The 17,299-nt window shown below is 39.3% G+C and overlaps 1 long non-coding RNA gene across 1 annotated transcript in view; it reads right to left on the bottom strand.

The window, feature by feature from the left end:
• LOC142029413 (uncharacterized) overlaps nt 1-17,299 on the bottom strand; it is a 130,064-nt gene that overhangs the window by 44,559 nt on the left and 68,206 nt on the right. Inside the window, exon 2 of the long non-coding RNA XR_012649910.1 lies at nt 12,039-12,115. This is a non-coding gene — a long non-coding RNA (uncharacterized LOC142029413). The remainder of the gene's footprint in view (nt 1-12,038; nt 12,116-17,299) is intronic.

A 17,299-nucleotide genomic window follows, 5' to 3' on the forward strand; every position in this document is an offset into this window, starting at 1 on the left:
TAGTCTAATGCTGAAATTAACTGCATACATAGATTTTATGTCTTATTGGTCCGTTTTAATAACAAACAATCATTTCAAGTGTTTTTCTTTTCTTTTAATAATTACGACCAAGAACATTCTCTTACGTGTGGTATTTTGGTCTCCTGGATCAGATATCCAGCATAAAATTGTTGAAGATGAGTGACTTTTAGCTTACATATGTGCATCCTAAGTTCTGCGATTAGTCTAGTTGAGATTTAATATTAAAAGATTATGACCCTATTTGCCCTTGGTTTTTTTACTTTTTTTTTTTTTTGCTTGTATTTACAAAGTCAATTCCTATACCATGTACATTCTGTTTTAGTTGTATTTATACACATTTTTCACTTTGTAAGGGTTACTGAATACAAGTGAAGGACGCAGATTCAGGCTTAAATACTGACATTCTTCCTCTGTGCAATTTTGAAAGGTGCTTGTTCCACTACACTTGGATTTCAGAACTGCTTCTCTAGTTATTTAGTGCAGTGAAAGCTGTGCATTAGAGATCCTTGGGGAGGAAAAAAGAATGAAAAAAATATAAAATTTACACATTTCCTTCACAGTTCATATTACTGTGTTCGTATTTCTGGCCTAACAGAGAACTCAAGTCAGATGTGATTTTCCTTCCTGCACCAATCTCATTGCACCTAGTAGCTTTCTCTTTTTGTTTTGTTTTTGTGTTTTTTTTTTTTCTGCTCAAAAATTGTTGGTGAAATTTATTGTGTATTGAAAACTGCAAGTATGGATTGATCAAGATTATGTGTGAATATTCCAAATTTGAGAAAATATAAAATAAAATGCAAAACCCCCACAACATTTTGACATTTTGAATGTGAACTTTAAAAACTATTTTTAGTTTTGAAAATGCAACTGCTTTTTAAAAAGTAAAATAAATATTGGAAATTAAATTGAATATCAGTCTAAAAAATACCTAATTTTTTCAATTTACCAAGAGTATCATAAACATGATCCCTTCAGGTTGAAGTGAGCCAAAGGGGAAAAAATGTCATTATTGTACATCTCTAATATAGTACAGCATATCGTAGCACAGAACAATAAGCTCTGTCTACTCAGATAACCTTAGCTTGCTTTCCTCTTTTGCACTGGACTCACTACAGTAGGGTTTCAGATCTTTATTGCTGGAATTCATTTGTCCAGACTCTAAATCTATTCAGTAATAGGATCAGTGAATCATAAATGTTTCCTATTATGAGTAATTTTTTCTATCTTTTCTGATCATCAAGGTGTATATGAACAGAACAGTTCCCAGCTGTTCAGCATAGTCATCTAATCCTTTCTTCTACCTTCTGACTTAAAATTTTAGAAAAAGAGAACACTAACTTTCTACTTTCTCACTCATTTTAGGGTTACTGGGTTCATCAGATTCCTTTCACATTTGCTTGTGGCATGATCTCCAGATTTACAGAGAAATTCCCAGCCTTCTGCTGTGGGTTCCAGTCAGGTAGGGAAAGGGCTTTGCCTTCATATCCTTCCTGACCCTGGCAGCTAGCTTGTATGTGTGCATATTTCTTGTTTTGACTCTTCTATGGTTGTCCCAGGTTTTTCCTGTCTTTTTCATTAGTCTAGAGAACAGTAGATCCATCTTGTTTTCTGATATGTGTGTAGAGCTTTTGCTGTTTTCCTTTATCCTTTTGCTGTTTCTCCATTGCCAAGTCACTTCCATCATGACTGAAGTAATTTCTGGTGGTTGCAGAGAGAGAAAATAGCTGATGGAGAACTAACTTGTGTTTCTATTCAATCCAATGAAAATGAGCTGACCTGGAAGAACTGGCAACTCTTTTCCTCCTTTGTCACATCCTAGCCCCCATGCTTCAAAGTCAGTAACATTTCTCTTAAACATTTGCAGCTAAGAGAATTTGGGGACACCTAATGGAGGTGCCAGTGGCTTACAGTTGTGGCCCCTCAAGACTTCCCATACACAACCTCTTGCATAATAAGCTGTCTGGCAGCCTAAATGCATGGCACTATATCTGCAGTCAAAAGCTGCCCGAAGTCTCCTTATTAAAGGCCAAAGGCAATAAAGGTACACGATAAATTTTTAGAAGACTATCTGGGGACCATGCCATGTCCAAGAATCTCTCCCAAATGTCCCAAATCTCTCCTATTGTCCCCTCCATATGAATACTTGAGCTTACACAGGACCCTTCAATGGGTATGGGGCAAAGGACTGTGCTGCTGAGGGTCATGTTACTGGTGAGGCGTGGGGATTAAACCCAATTCTGTAGAGTGCATTATTCTTGTGAAATCATTAATTGCCATTAAAAGCACTGAGTCAACATCCATTGAAATCAGCGGACAGATTTCCATCATTGTTAGTGGGCTTTGGTTAGGTTCTGCATTATATACCTTAACTTGTAAATGTTGTCTTAGACAGAAGATTTTTTTATGGTGTGCTTTTTTTTAAAACTAGGTCTTTTAAAATCTGTTTTTCTTTGTTGAAACACCCTGTAATCTCACCCCCAAGAAGGCTTGTGTGCTTTCATTTTGAGTCCACACATTATTAAGCACAGATTCATTTTAGTTTCATAAAACATTAAATAGTCTTCCAGATAAAACTGGTTTTGTTTCCCAAATGTACAGAGCTGCTTGGTTGTCATAACAATGAAAGCCAAAATAAAATATGTGAAGTGTAATGAAATCACTCAGTTTATTTGTAGTGCTAATGTTATTATTTGGTTCAAAGGATTTTATTAAATCATTGAAAATTCAGGAACAAATGATGAATTATCTAGGAAGACCTGTTAAGTAGCAGATGTGACTGAGAGATTGACAAACATCATACCAATTAAAGCACAATACCACAGCTCACTGGGGAAAGCTGAGAAAATGATGCAGCCCAAACCTAGATTTACTCAATGTTACTTTCAGCAAAACTTCTTGTGAAGCCAATGGGAGTTTTGTCTGTGCTAGAAATACAAGATCTATCCCAGAATGACTCACATGGTCCCAAGCCGACAACAAACTTGCAGGAAATAAGACTTCTGATCAACACTTTATTCATCATGGCTATCTTTCATTTATTAGTGCTTTGTCCCTTTAAAGCCAGTGAGATTGTAGTCATTTGGTTTAACTGGAGCAGGCCAAAGCTCTGTTTCTGCAGCCCAGCTATGGAGCAGGCTGGCCCCAAAGTGTGTAAGTTTGTGAACAGACCCATTGACTTCACTGACATTGTTCATCTACCAAAAATTAAGAGGAACGATTCCTTCTTGGCACAAACCTGGCCCACGCATGCACTTCCTGGCTCCCAGCAAGTACACAGTTTACTTTCCAAATTGCTCTGGTTCACTGAAGAAATCCAGGCTATTATTTTGTCCTAACATTCACAGCTTAATGGAAAAAATGAATTTTCTCATACGCTGAGATAAAAATGTGTCTGCTGCCAGGTGCTAAAAGTATTCAGTGACAACAAGGGGGGACCAGACTGCAGCGGCCCTTCCTAAAAGTCAGCAGGATGAGAGTGGCATGTAAGAAACTCCCTCAGATACTATACTTACTCAGGGATGCCCTGCAACAAGATGCTTTCATTCTTCTTCCCAAAGAAGGTTTGCGCTATTTTTACAAGGGACAGTCTATGACTGCAAAAAGAGGACCAAAGAGGCAAATTCAAAGGGAATGCAATAGCCAAAGAGATAGCTATTTTATTCAAGTTATTTAAACCTGAACAAATTTTCATTTGTGTGCTAAGGGCCTGATATAAAGCTCACGGAAATCCATTATAATCTTTCTACGGACTTCTGTAGCTTTGAATGAAGCCTTTTGCACTCTTTTTAAACTCATTTTCCCATCTTCTTTGCCCACTTCTACTTCAGCTGTGAAATCACATCCATTACAAGTAGCATCAATCCAAAAGTGTAATTGCCCTACTGTGGAGAACGGTGAGAAGAGATTCATTAATATCTTCATATCTCATATTTTATATAATGACTTTGTCATAACTGAAATTGTCGTTCTCTTATCATATTGTCATTTTCTCCAGGTTTTAACTGGGTGTTACACTTGAAAAGGTCAATTATTGTAAGTTTAAAAAAATACATGAATCTGAAGATGAACAACTGACATTTAACCTAAGTGATGATGCTCTGCTTTTTAACTGTGAGTGTGATTAATTTAAAACCAATTTGGATCCATTCTTTGCTTCATTGCCCGTGCAGTGAATCTCCAAAAATTTGACCCAAGAGAGTGTAATTCAAGATGGAATAGATGCTTAGTAGATATATATGTCTCACTCGCATAAATTCTCTAAAGTACTGGAGCAAATGCAATTAAATTAAGGGAGTCTTTTTTCTTTTTTCTTTTTTTTTTATTTTGATCTTTTGTTACTGTGTCATACTTCTAGGTAGGAAGAAAACCCAAAGACTGTTTCCTGAAGAACATCTCCCCTTTGATTTACTGATTGATTTTTTTGGCAAGTGTTTGCTTCCATGACAATCTACTGCTGTTAAGTGCTGGTACTGAGTAAAACTCCTTTTAGTAAAACCATAACATGTTCTAATTGAGCCTGAGTTGGAACACCAGCACCATAACTTTGGTTTATCAACTGATGATCTATTTAAGGCTTTAATCTGACATCACTGAGTGGGAGTAGTATCCTTACTGAAGACAGCTGAACTATCTGCAAAATAAGGGAGTGTTTGAATTGAGCAGGCACCTCAGGATCCGTCACTTATGTGTCTGTTTCTTTCTTATGTACCCTGCTGTGGAGTACAGTGATCTTCGTTCATTGTGGCCATCTGGAAAATAAGTGGGGTATGAGAGCAATGGCTTTTTTGGTTTTGTTTTTTTGCTCTGTTTTTAGCGTTTGCTGGTTTTATGCAATGTACAGATATGCACCATGGCATGTAGGCCCCACAATTATTTTTCTTCTCAACTATCTGGGCCTACTTAGCTGCTTTCTCACTGGCTGCTTGTCCCACACCTGCAAACAAAAGTCCTTCAGCTTCTCTTCGGTGTCTTCCTGGATCTTCCTGGAATTCCCAATGCAATGTTTCTCTTTCAGATAATACACATCCCACAGAAACACTTCCTAAAGCATTGATATTTCCTCATTATGTCAATTTGTCTTTGGGTCTCTCCTCTCAGCTACTGAACACACATTGTCATCACCACCTGTCAGGGAACCTGTGCAGGCAGTCTCACGAGGTTGCTTCAGCCTGTCCTCTTCCCTGTTTATGGCAGGGTGAGGGATAGCACACACACAGCTATCAGCAGCAAACCTTGTTAGCTTTGAACACTAGCCTGTGTGAGGTGACAACACAGCTGAACACTAATGCTGAGGTGTACGCATATTCCTTATAATGAACTTGTCACCTGGAAGTTACAAACAAGGACAGGATATTCAGCCATGTTCTCATAGGAAAAAAGCCTACTTTTTACACAAATACAAACTGATTATTTTATCACAGTTTGACAAGATATTCAGCTTTTGTTCTGAGAAGCGTGAAGATTCTTCCTGTCCCATCAGGTCCCTTGGTCATTCCCCTCAATAGGGAAATGACCAGAGAAAACAAGGATAATGGCACAACTCCATTCAGTTTGGTTCTAGAACATTATGTGGATTGCTTTTGTTTACTTATTCATACCCATGTGTCCTAAATATATCCCAGCAGTGAGCTGCCTACATCTCATTTCAAACTGTCTTGCAATTGCAGAAGATTATGTATCACTCAGAGCCGCAGCTGTCCCAGCTGTCTTTTACTGAATGACCCACAGTCTCACCTGTGGTAGAGTTACTGTGTGCATGTGAGTTCAAGCTCTCCATCATAAGAAAATTATTTAGCAAGTCTGACTCAGATGCAGTTGCTCCAGCTTCTGCGTGCAGAGTTTCTGTCCAGATATTCTTTAAGAAATTGCAGCTTACTCTCTTTTCGCAGGTTTTTTTTTGGTTTTGGTTTGGTTTGGTTTTTTTAGTGTCTAATTTTCCTCTCTATTTATCTGTGTACTAATGCACTCCAGGATCCTGTTCCCTACTCTTGTCTCATAGGACCACTACTTAAGTCTACAGTGTCACAGAGCAGCTGGTACTATTTAGTGACCTCCTGCTCTATTAGATGGAAATTGATTTTCCTCTTCCAGGCAAGTGAAAAATCCATAATGTGCTCCATCAGCTTCATCTGTGCAGCAGCACTAGCAATTGAAGCTATAGGGGAAGACACAGCTCTTCAGACATCATAAATGGCAGTATCTTTTCTGACCATCAGAGTAAGCAAACTGCAGTAAAGCAGTTCTCTAGCAGTTTGCAGAAAACTGGTAAGGACCTGCTTGCTGAGATTTCTTTGGCAATGTTTGTTGCTGAATTCCCCCAATAATGTTTCACTACTGTGAAGTCACCTATAACTAGTTATATTATGTGGCCACAAATAATAATATCTGCAAGTATTTGCAAGCCATAGCCCCCAAACTTAACTGGAGAAATACTACCCAAGTAACAGTGCTCAGGTGTGCTTCTATGGGTAGAAAGCAGAAACTGAGATTTTCTTTTAGCAGCAGCAATTTACCTACCCTGCCACAGAATTAAATCCTATAAAAATCAGTATTTATGACAAGTATTTGCAAATAATTATTCAATACAATAAGATCAAGTAGTGCCACATGTTTGGGAACTTTCAATTATTATTAGTCTGGACAGCAGTGCTTTTTGAGCATTCCCTCACCTTAGGGGTGTTGCTTATGAGTTCAGGATGCATACTTTCATCTCTGTTTTCATCTCTGGGTCTGAAACTTTGAAATTAATTCCTGATAGATATAAGAATGACCGAAAAGATGAACTCTCCAGCATTACTGTAAAACTTCTTTCCTTGACCTTACTTTACTTTTCCTCGCAGCAGCTCAAAACCAATTAGTAGTTGAGGAATATGTGCACCCAGATCCAATATAGCATACTTTTATGTGAGGAGAGGGAGTGGAGCGGAAACTTCGTCGACATAGCTCACCTTGATGGGTGCTTAGCTGTATGAGGTGTTCAGATACCACAGTCTTGGGTGCAGTATAAGAACCTGCATGGAATACCATTAAGGTAAAGAGGAGTGGAGTATATAGGCACATTAACACCAAGGGGAAACTTTTTCCCACAATATAAGGAACATATTTTCTGGGAACAATGTCCTCTTTGTTTTTATAGCAAGATGGATGGAAATTTCCAGGCAGATATACTCATGGTAAAAGAAATTAAAACAGACATTCACATGATAACTACTGAGGACAGTCACAAGATAGCCAGACTGCAGTCATAAAACAAGCAGGAGTATTGTTTAAGCATAAGCAATTCCTTATTTTATGATAATTGCCAGTGAAAACAACACCCACCAGGAGATAGAAAAGAATATAGAGAATTGGTAAACTGAAGTTCCAGTTCATCCAATCACCTCTTGTGCAATCTAGATATATGATATACCTTCAAGACTGTTAATGGTAGTGTATTTACATGTAACATGAGAATATGAATATCACTCCTCTTTATCTCTCAGAAGAGTTATAAAACATCACATAAGCTGTAATTTTCAGGAAAGATAGTAAGAACAAAATGTTATTAAGGTACTATCACCAGTTCTATTGTGTTTTCATTTTGTCTATTAATGACCGTGCTTTCTTGAAATAGAGACAGATTGTGACATTGTGGGAGTCAGGCTTTCTCTTGAAGCAGGGCACGATATGAAAGGACCACAACCATTGTCTCATTCTAAGTGTTATATCTTTGACGCTCAATTTTTCTGAGGAGGCAGAGCCTGTGGGGGAGCCCTGCAGAGCTGGTAGTTCCTATGAGGGAGATCGAGCCCCATCATTCTGGAGTTGCACAGAGACAACTACACAAGCATGACTGGGGTGTTAAAGACCAGACAAGAACTGGAGAGGGAATTGTCACATGAAATTCACAGACTTTCCTGCTTTTTAGTGCCCACTGTATCACCTCCATAGTTACTCTTTAAAAATGTGTGTGCTCATGAATATATGTATACATACAGAGGTGAGTACGCATATGATATAAACTAGGCATGGACTAAAGTTCTGTCTGTATCTGGAAGGGCATGTCTATCATTCAAAAAAGTGTGTCCTTTACTATGTGAATTAGCTAAAAGATTAAAATAATAATAAAGGAACAATTGTTAGGATTTTGAAATGGGTTAAACTTTCATATTCATGCCTGAAGAAATGACTCGAGTTAAAAACCAGTATATCACTACTTTTGTAGTCTAACTGTGAAAGGTGGCAAGAAAATCTCTACTGGATAGTACTACAATGATTCCTCCAGCCCAGCATTCTGCCCTGATGGTAGCAAAAAGAACTGTTAGTCAGCAGGGGGAAACATATGAGCCTGGACAGTTTTCAAATCCATTCACCTTTTTTTCCCAACATCCACAGTCATTGTATTAGGCACGTCACACAGTACATGCGTCCATATTTCCTTTAGTATCTATTTATAGACCTGTTCATGAGTTTGTTCAAACTCCTTTGCAACCACTCATTCTTCTGCCTCTACAACCTCCTGTGGCTGCAACTCCTAAAGTTCATCAATTGCTCTGTAAAGAGGTATTTTATTTATCTGTTTTAAACTGATGTCCTACTAGTTTTAACAAGTACCCCTAATACTGCAAGACTGGGTGAAATACAGTCCCGCAGTCACCCAGTCCACCACCTTCATCACCCTGTAAACCTCAGTCAACCTGCCTGCACACCTTCTCCTCATCAAATTTAAGATCCCAGACTGTTCAATCTTTTCACATATGTGGGATGCTTCATCCCTTGATTGTGTTTGCTGCCCTTCTCTGCTTCCAACTCTGCTACATCTGTCTCAGGATGTGGAGACCAGGACTGCAAAAAATATTCAAGGCGTGGGTGCCAAAGTTTTTACAGAGGCAAAACACAACCCTCCGCCTTGTTCTCAAAGTCCTTCCTGACAATGCTCAACATTTTCTCATCATCTGTTGGCTGCTGCTACACATGGATGTGATCATTTCAGAAAACAATCCATGGTGACTCCTCAGCCTCTTTCCTGAGTTGTCCCAGTTTAATTTCAGTAGCAAATGTTTTAGATTATTTAACTGCAGCCTAACCTGGACACTTTTTACAGCTGAAATGAGAACTAGTGTGTCCTGGTGTGTGTCCTCTGCTTCTCCCACCTACCCCAGACTTAGGCAGAGTTTTTCTCCCCATTTTCTTGATGTGGCAATGTTATGGGTTTGTGTGGCACAGTTGGTTTTTTTTGTAGCGGGGGAGGGGGCCGCAGGGCTGGCTCCTGTGAGGAGCTTCTAGAAGATTCCCTGGCTCCAAGTCGGACCCGCCGCTGGCCCAGGCCGAGCCCATCAGTGAGAGCGGTAACACCTGTGGGGAACATATTTAAGAAGGGGAACCTGCAGGGAGTGAGGGGAGTGGGGTGTGAGAGGAACCCCTCTGCAGGTGCCGAGGGCAGGGAAGGAGGAGGAGGGGATGCCCCTGCAGCCCGTGGGGAGGCGGCAGGCTGTGTCCCCCAGCCCTCGGAGGGGAGCAGTTGCTCCCCAAAATGGCCGGGACTCTGTGGTAAAGCCCGCGCTGAGGCAGTCTGTGACTGAAGACCGGCCCGCGGAAAGGACCCAGGCCGGGGAAGTTTGTGAGGAACTGCAGCCCGCCGAAAGGACCCACGGCAAGGAAGTCTGTGAGGAACTGCAGCCCGTGGAAAGGACTCACCTTGGAGAAGCTCGTGAAGGACTGTCTCCCGCGGGAGGGACTCCACGCCGGAGCAGGGGACGAGTGAGGAGGAGTCCTCCTCCCCCTGAGGAGGAAGGCGCGGCAGAGACCAGGTATGACGGGCGGACCCCAACCCGCGTCCCCTGCGCCGCCGGCGGGAGGAGGTGGAGAGGACCGGGAGCGGAGTTGAGGCGGGAAGGAGGGAGGGAGGGCGGGGGGGAAGGTGTTCCGAGGTTCGGTTTTACTTCCCATTATCCTTGTTTTGTTTTGATTTGTAGTAAATTAAATCGATTTTGTTCCTTCCCCAAGTTGAGCCTGTCTTCTGCCCATGACCGTAATTGGGGAGTGATCCCTCCCAGTCCTTATCTCGACCCACGAGCGTTTCTTTATCTTTTCTCCTCATCCCGCCGTGGCCGGGGGTGGTGGGGAGGGGGAGCGAGCGAGCGGCAGCCCGGTGCTTTGTTACCGGCCGGGCTGAAACCGCGGCAGGCTAGCTGGAGGAATTAGTCCTGCTCTCTCATTTCCTGCTGCTAGTTTTCTCTGCCTTGCAGTTCACCAGTTCCTAGTACTTCCACAAAGGGGGAGAGGATTAAGCCAGGTGTTACTGTTGCATACAGCTGCAGTTGGGAGCTAAAATTGACCTTTCTTTTCATTGGCCTTTTCCCTCTCTGTTTACTCCTCTTCCCTTCAAGCACAAATCTGGACTCAGTAGAGAAGAAAATATTGTCTCTTCCAGAGTAAAAGCTGTGGAATGAATGCTCTCTTTTCCTCTCCTGCCATCTGGGCAGAAGTCATATCTATTATGGTTTGTGTTTTACACCTGCTTGACAGGCACCAAAGACTGTACTTCCCTGAAGTGTGCTCGCTGTTTTCACTTTCTTGTGGGAGAATGATGCTTTCCTAATGGAAGGTGATGCTTTAAAGGTCCTGCCTACCCATTTACAGCTACCTATATTTTTCTTTTTAATCAGATCAAACACATTACTTCCGTACTATAGGAAGGTAATTTGAGGCTTCTGCTTTTTAGACTTTCTTTTAGAGTTTTCCCCAGGGCCAGTAATAACACAACAGTAAGTTGTATATTAGAGCTCTCTCAAGGTTAAGATGCTTATCCCAGAAATTCTGTTTTGAAATGTTATGGTGTTTTGTTATTTCCAGCAGCACAATGCAAATCCATCATGATGTCTTTTTAAGGGATTAAGCTAAGTATATTACTAAAAAAAAAAAAGAAATAAAGAAAAATTTCCTGCCTGGAAGTTCCAGCAGGCAGGATCTCTAAATGTCTTCTCAGATTTCCTGAAATCAGATGGACAATGCCTCTCCTATTTGTGATCCTGCTCAGACAAGAAAAAAAAAGTTTTCTTGTTCAAGAGAACATGCATAAATAACAACATTTATGCTACTAATAAAAATAATGGAATTTAAAGTTAACAGGCTTCATTGAGATGAATTTAAAGTTGCAGAGAGTTTGAGTGCACATCTCCTTATATATATACATATCTATCTATCTAGAAAAGTGTTAAAGGTTTTGTAGCCAGATCAGTTCTTGGAGAACATCCCCCATATGAATCAGATCTGCTAATAGAAACAATGGAGCAAACCCTCACATTAAATAGACTTAACTCGACTAATTTACAGCATGTATCAGTTCAGCCTGTCTCCACAGGAGACAAATACCCACAATGCTTCCTCATATACCTTCTACCCCTTTCATTTCAATTTTCTCATTCCTCTTTCTTCATTCTCCTCCCAAAGAATAGTTTTAGTTTTAATATAAACTTTATGACTTTGGAAAAAAATAATGTTTGCTACATGAAAAAAAAGTGGTTTTCTAGCCATATGATGGTTAATGGTCAGAACAGGCTCTGTTGTTATTGCATGAGCTAAAAGTCAGTCTGCAACATCAGTTACAGGCATGCTGTAGGTAAATTCTGACTCTGTCCCACAAAAAAATAGTAGCAACTGGAGAAATTAACCAGACTGTTAGAAGAATTTGCTATACTTAAATACTTTTTAAAATGGTTGTTAAGTTGATCAGGTTATTTAGATAAAATACCAGCGATTTTATGTTAACAGTTATGTGAACCTTATGCCTGTTGCTCTCTACTTTGTAAACTTTGCTTGATTGCAGCATAATTTCAAAAAACCTGAACTTCTGTAAAGCTGCACAGTTAGGCAATATATTTGTCCAGGTTTTTTGTAGTGGAAATTGTAGATCATTTTGTAATGTGATCTCCACTGAAATGAGGAAAAACACAACTTGGCCTGTCATCTGGGATGTGTCATCATGCCCCAGTTTCAAAATACAGGTGACCAGCATTTCAAATCACTAAGAGACTTACCATGTGTAAAAGTACTGTTGTCTGTCTCCCATTCAACAGCCACACAGTTCTGTTTCCACACACAAGACATTCTGACTCTGTTAGAAGAATGGGAAAAGTATGTTTGATTCATGAGAAATTTCCATTGTCTTGCACACCATATAAACAAACAGCCTATTTCTGGAGTTAAGGGCACATCCATGCACTGATACATAGATGCTGCATTCCAAAATAAATGCCAACCCATGTTTATCTAAGTGTAATGATGTATTTTGGGAGAAAGGTAGATAGATAGACAGTCAGAATGAACAAACATGACCCAGCAAGTGCATGGAATTTTGAGACACCTGCCGCACTTTCCCTGTAAAGCAGAATAGATTAAATAAGGAGCATGACCTGAAACAACAGACTGAAGTCCTGTACTTGGTAAAATCAATCTAAGCCTGTAACAAGGCACATGTCTTCATAGCATCAAGGTTTTTTGAACTACATTTGAAAGCACCTTAAATCTGAAATTCATGACTTGAACCCATTTCTTTAAATTACGTGAGGTGGTCAGAAAAATCAAACTCTTCTATCCTGCCTTTGAAAAGAAGTCACAGACTTTTTATTTTCTTTGTAATAAAAATGTCTTTGCAGATGTCTTCAGGACTCTTGTTAAAACCTGACATTTGGAAATCTTGTCCATCAATCCAAGAGTAATTTCCAAACTGTTTTATCCAGACAGAAACATGCTATTTTCATAATGTTCAGTAACTAATTACTAGTTAAACATCCAAGCTTTGATTTTAAGACAAATTAGCTTAATGAAAATGATATATTCTTCAAAAAATATTACTCTGAAAAACTAACACCCACTGTTTATTAAAGTTTCAGATGTACTAACATTAATATATAAAGTAAATATGATAATTAGTGAAATCATTACCTTTTTTTAGCTATGAGCGCTGTTAAGCACATTTGTTGACAAAGTCTTGCTCCTGTTTATCAGAGCTACTTGAATAAAAAACAAGGTGAGTGGTAGATTAATAAGAACCTAGAATTAATAAATATGCTTGTACCTCAGTTTCAAAACAACAGTTTCATCTTCATAGATGCAAGTGGCCAGCTCAAGAGAAAATCCAACAGTTTTTATGAAAATAAGTAATCATGAATGTAGGAGTCTAATATTTGGTACAGAGTTCTGAAAATACTGGTATTCTTTTTTCTTTTATTTTCTTTTTTTTCTTCTGAGTACTTGGAATATTCTTTTTCCTGTAGGATAAGAGACTGAGAAGAGGTTTAGGAACAAGAAGTTAAACATTGCCTTTCAGTCAAAACCCACCCAGATTTTCCACTTCTACAGAGGCAAAAAATAAAAAGTGAATGTAACATACTACTATTTCTTCACTACCTTTTTTCCTAATGTTTTCAGTGGAAGAGAGTAGAAGGATCATTTTGCTAATGGAAGATGAGGGCAGTTTAAAAAATGAGAGAAAGTAGGATTTTTTTCCCATTATTTCATAATGAAAACAGCTTGTCAGCAGGTTTTTTGGCTGTATTAACTAGAATGTCCATATAAAAATATTTTCTCAAGTGATTTTCATAACTTAAATTTGTATAGTGTTGCTCAGGATATGTTGACTGCAATGTCTTTATGCTAACTGAAGACCACTAGAGACACATAGTTCTCTTTGTTAACTATGTAGAAAACCCACAGTCCTAAATTAGGCTGTCCAATGTGCAGGTGTCACACTGCACTTGTGCAGTGAGAGTCTGACTCCTGCCCTTGGCTATAGCTCTGCCCTCTGATTGGGTTTACTGGGCTGCTCTAACTTAAGAGATACCTGAGCACTGAGATACCTGGCCTGCAAGCAATTCTAGGATGATTTTTAAATTACCTTTTTATTTAATTTTAGGTTCATGGGTATTTCAACAAGGAATCTTAAAATCCTTGAAAAAATACTACAGCTAAAATGGAAGTTTATGCACTCTAGCTGAGTGCAAAAATGCACTCGGTGCATTTTTGGATGCAAGAATGAAATTGAGAAGGGCTCAGTATCTTCTGAAGGGAAGATACAGCTTTTCATAAAGGCATATGTTTTGCAGTGTTGGTGGACTGTCTTTGCTGACCAGATCTCGGAAAGAACCCCGCATGATTTTCTCAGGTACACAGTAATTTTGGCACATATCAGAAAAAAGCTTTAAATGCTGAAGGCTATTAGAAATTTATTTATTCAGTAATATGTAAAGTGAGTGAAAAAGTCTGCATAGAAAGTGTTCTGCTCTGTATAGCAGGGCTGCATACATTTTTCAGAGTTGCACAAGATTTTGCCACACAATTTCAAGTCAAAGGGGCTCGTGCATGCCTAATTCCCAGAAAGCTCACAGAAAAATTATTCTAGGGACAGATTATACAGTAGGTCTTAACAACACTAATAAAACAAGAGTCATTAAAATCTATACTTATAGTTTGGCATCAATTTTTCATTCACCACAAGACCTTGGACTGTCTCTCACTGTTTCTGTTGGAATTAATTATCTCTGACCACAGCAAAAACCTTCAGCATGATCTATTTCTTGTTTTCTGCAATGTGAGCTTATTAATGCTTGTCACTGCTGTATGTAAGACTTACATGACTTTTTTTACTGCTTTTATTCAGAAAACACAGCTTAAGATTGTCATTTTATTTGTTTCAAATGGATTACCCTTATATGTCTTCTATCTGTGAGCACTGACAAGCTGTTGTTTCCACATTTGGGTTATGGTCAATTTAAAAATAAAGAGTGTAAGATACTTTGTAGCTGAGAAGAGCAACTCCTCCTTACATCAGATCTAAGCAAGCATCAAAGCAACAGCAAACACCTGCTTGCTAGGTAAACTGTTCTCTGTAGCCTTCTCTAACACCTTATTTTATGTAACAAATCACTGATAGCTGAAGACACTGAGGAGATCTTTAGGATATCAGGAAAATAACCAGCTGGAATTGCTACTTTCTTGTCTATCTCATGAAAGACAGGATATTTGCTGAAACTGAGGTTCCTTCCCTGTCTCAGGTAGGCACCTGCCCATGGTAGCTGGAAAGTGTCATTTTCCAGTGACACCATTTTTGAATGTTTTTGTTTCTGTGTTATTCAGGGTGTTGCATCTCAGAAGAAACATTTTCTGGGGTGTTACATGTCTCTTTTGGAGAAATAAACACATGGTGGATTAGGGGACAGCCTACTACTATCCTTAATAGGTAGCACAGCCCACCTTCAGTGGTGTTTGGGGGTTTCTTGTGGACTGTTTACTTTCTCTGTATCGGCTCTCTCCTTGAATCAAGCTTTGGCTGCTCTTTCGCATATGGATAAGGCTTGATTTTTTTTTTGTTTGGTTGGTTGGTTTTTATTTTCACCTTGATAGCCTTGTGATTATCTGGAAATCCTATTTAATCCTTTTTTCCTTGATAGCTTTCACTTCCTCCCTCACCCTTCTCCCCCATGTTCTTGTTTTTTAGCACTTCTGCCTTTTTTCTGCTACCAATCTACTGTCTTCCCATGGTTTTGTTCTTCCTCCAGTTTCAAACTTGCTTTATTTTCCTGTCCTGCCCACTGTACATTAATACTGTCCCTTTAACTGCAAGGAAAATGAATTAATGATGTAACTGTGCTTCAGCCTGTGTATATTTGCATATAACTATGCATAGAAGTTATGTATTAGCAGTATCATCTAGTATGTATATCATGGTGCTAAGGAGTTACTGTTTACAGGATGGTCTGTGTAACTTACTGAGGCATGGGTTCTCCTTCAAAGGTTGCCAGCAATGCCTAAACAATTTTTCTGTCTTGCCCCTTTAATGGCAGTTTGCACCCTAGCAGCTATAGGACCAGAGGTGTGGGGAATGCAGAGCTGCTATGCAAAGATCGCTGAAGGATTGAGACCTCTCTTGTTCTGGCCACTGAAAAAATGAGAGGAAACAGCACAAGTTTGTGTCTTAGCAGTGTGTAGCATTGCTTGTGTAAAAGCGCTCATTTGCAACATTGCAGGGTTCTCTGGAATATAGGCTCTTTGTGAAGCAGAGAGGTATGGAGATATGATAGAGGATAAAGAAAACATGTGTCTCCTTAATCTTGGTTTTGCCACCATCAGAAAATTTCCCTGCCAGCTTTGAACATGACAGCAAAAAGGGAGTGCAGATATTTAAGGCAGAGGTGGCAGTTAATTTGATGAAATAAACAGAGTAGGGAAAGCAGTAAAATCTTAGAATGAACCAAATAATTCTTCAGTTTATTTAAAACTTTTTTAAAGTGTTATTCCTGTTTCTTTGTCCTTTCAGTGTAAAGTTATGGCTAGAGTGGGAAGGGTGGGGTTGCACTGAACCTGTGAAAACTGATGATGTTCAAAAAAAATTTCAGTTCTTTGCAGGGATAACTTTAACAAATGTGATGCCTTGACTCCTCCACTGTCTCACGATTGCATCTTCTGTCTAAAGTGTGTTCTAATTTAACCTGTGCAAGATAGGTTCTTTCTGTGTAGCTCAGAATATGTAGTCCCTACTCCAAGTGATTGTACTCTGCATAGGCAATGAGTTAAATGTCTCCCATTAATTAAATTGATGTTACCTCCAGCAGTTCTCTTAGGAGCCAGGGAGAGAAGCACCAAAGAAAGGTGATGATCAGGAGTAGGATAACGGGTAGTGTGTGGTAGGTAGACAACTTACTCATCACAGCTAATAGCATTGTGTTAAAACATCAGTCAGGATTTTACATAGCTCCATGTAGGCCTCACCTCTGACACCATCAGGATCTCCAATCTCAATCCTATGTACTTAAATGGCCTCATCAGCAAGTTATGGGCTAATCTAAGATGAAGAATCTACTTATTTAAGTGAGCTTAAGCTGATTGCCACTGGCATGCTCCCATGAAGAAAGCTAGTTTCAGAGTAGTTGAGTTTCTTGACAAAATTCTATTTTTTCTGCAAACTCTACAACTAAACAAGTTATGGCATATATCTCTCTAATATGTGGCAGCTAATAAAACTGATTAGCTTAGTGAGAAAATATAGTTGGGGATTGATTGCTCACAGAAATGTTAATGAGAATTCAGTTTTGTACTAATCCAATTCCATGAGTTTTGGAAAGCTGGTAATCTGAACTTGGAAGCCAAACAAACAGTATTGGGTTTGGGTTGTGTTTTACCTCTCACAAACCCCACAAAGTGTGTAGAATAATGCTGCTACCACTGAAAATCTAACTCCCAGTAAGTCCTAACTCTACCTACAGCATATACAGGATGTTCATTCTGGCTTTGCTTTTTTTTT

This window comes from Buteo buteo, chromosome 3 (genome assembly GCF_964188355.1).
Source record: "Buteo buteo chromosome 3, bButBut1.hap1.1, whole genome shotgun sequence".
NCBI classification, from domain to species: Eukaryota; Metazoa; Chordata; class Aves; order Accipitriformes; family Accipitridae; genus Buteo; species Buteo buteo.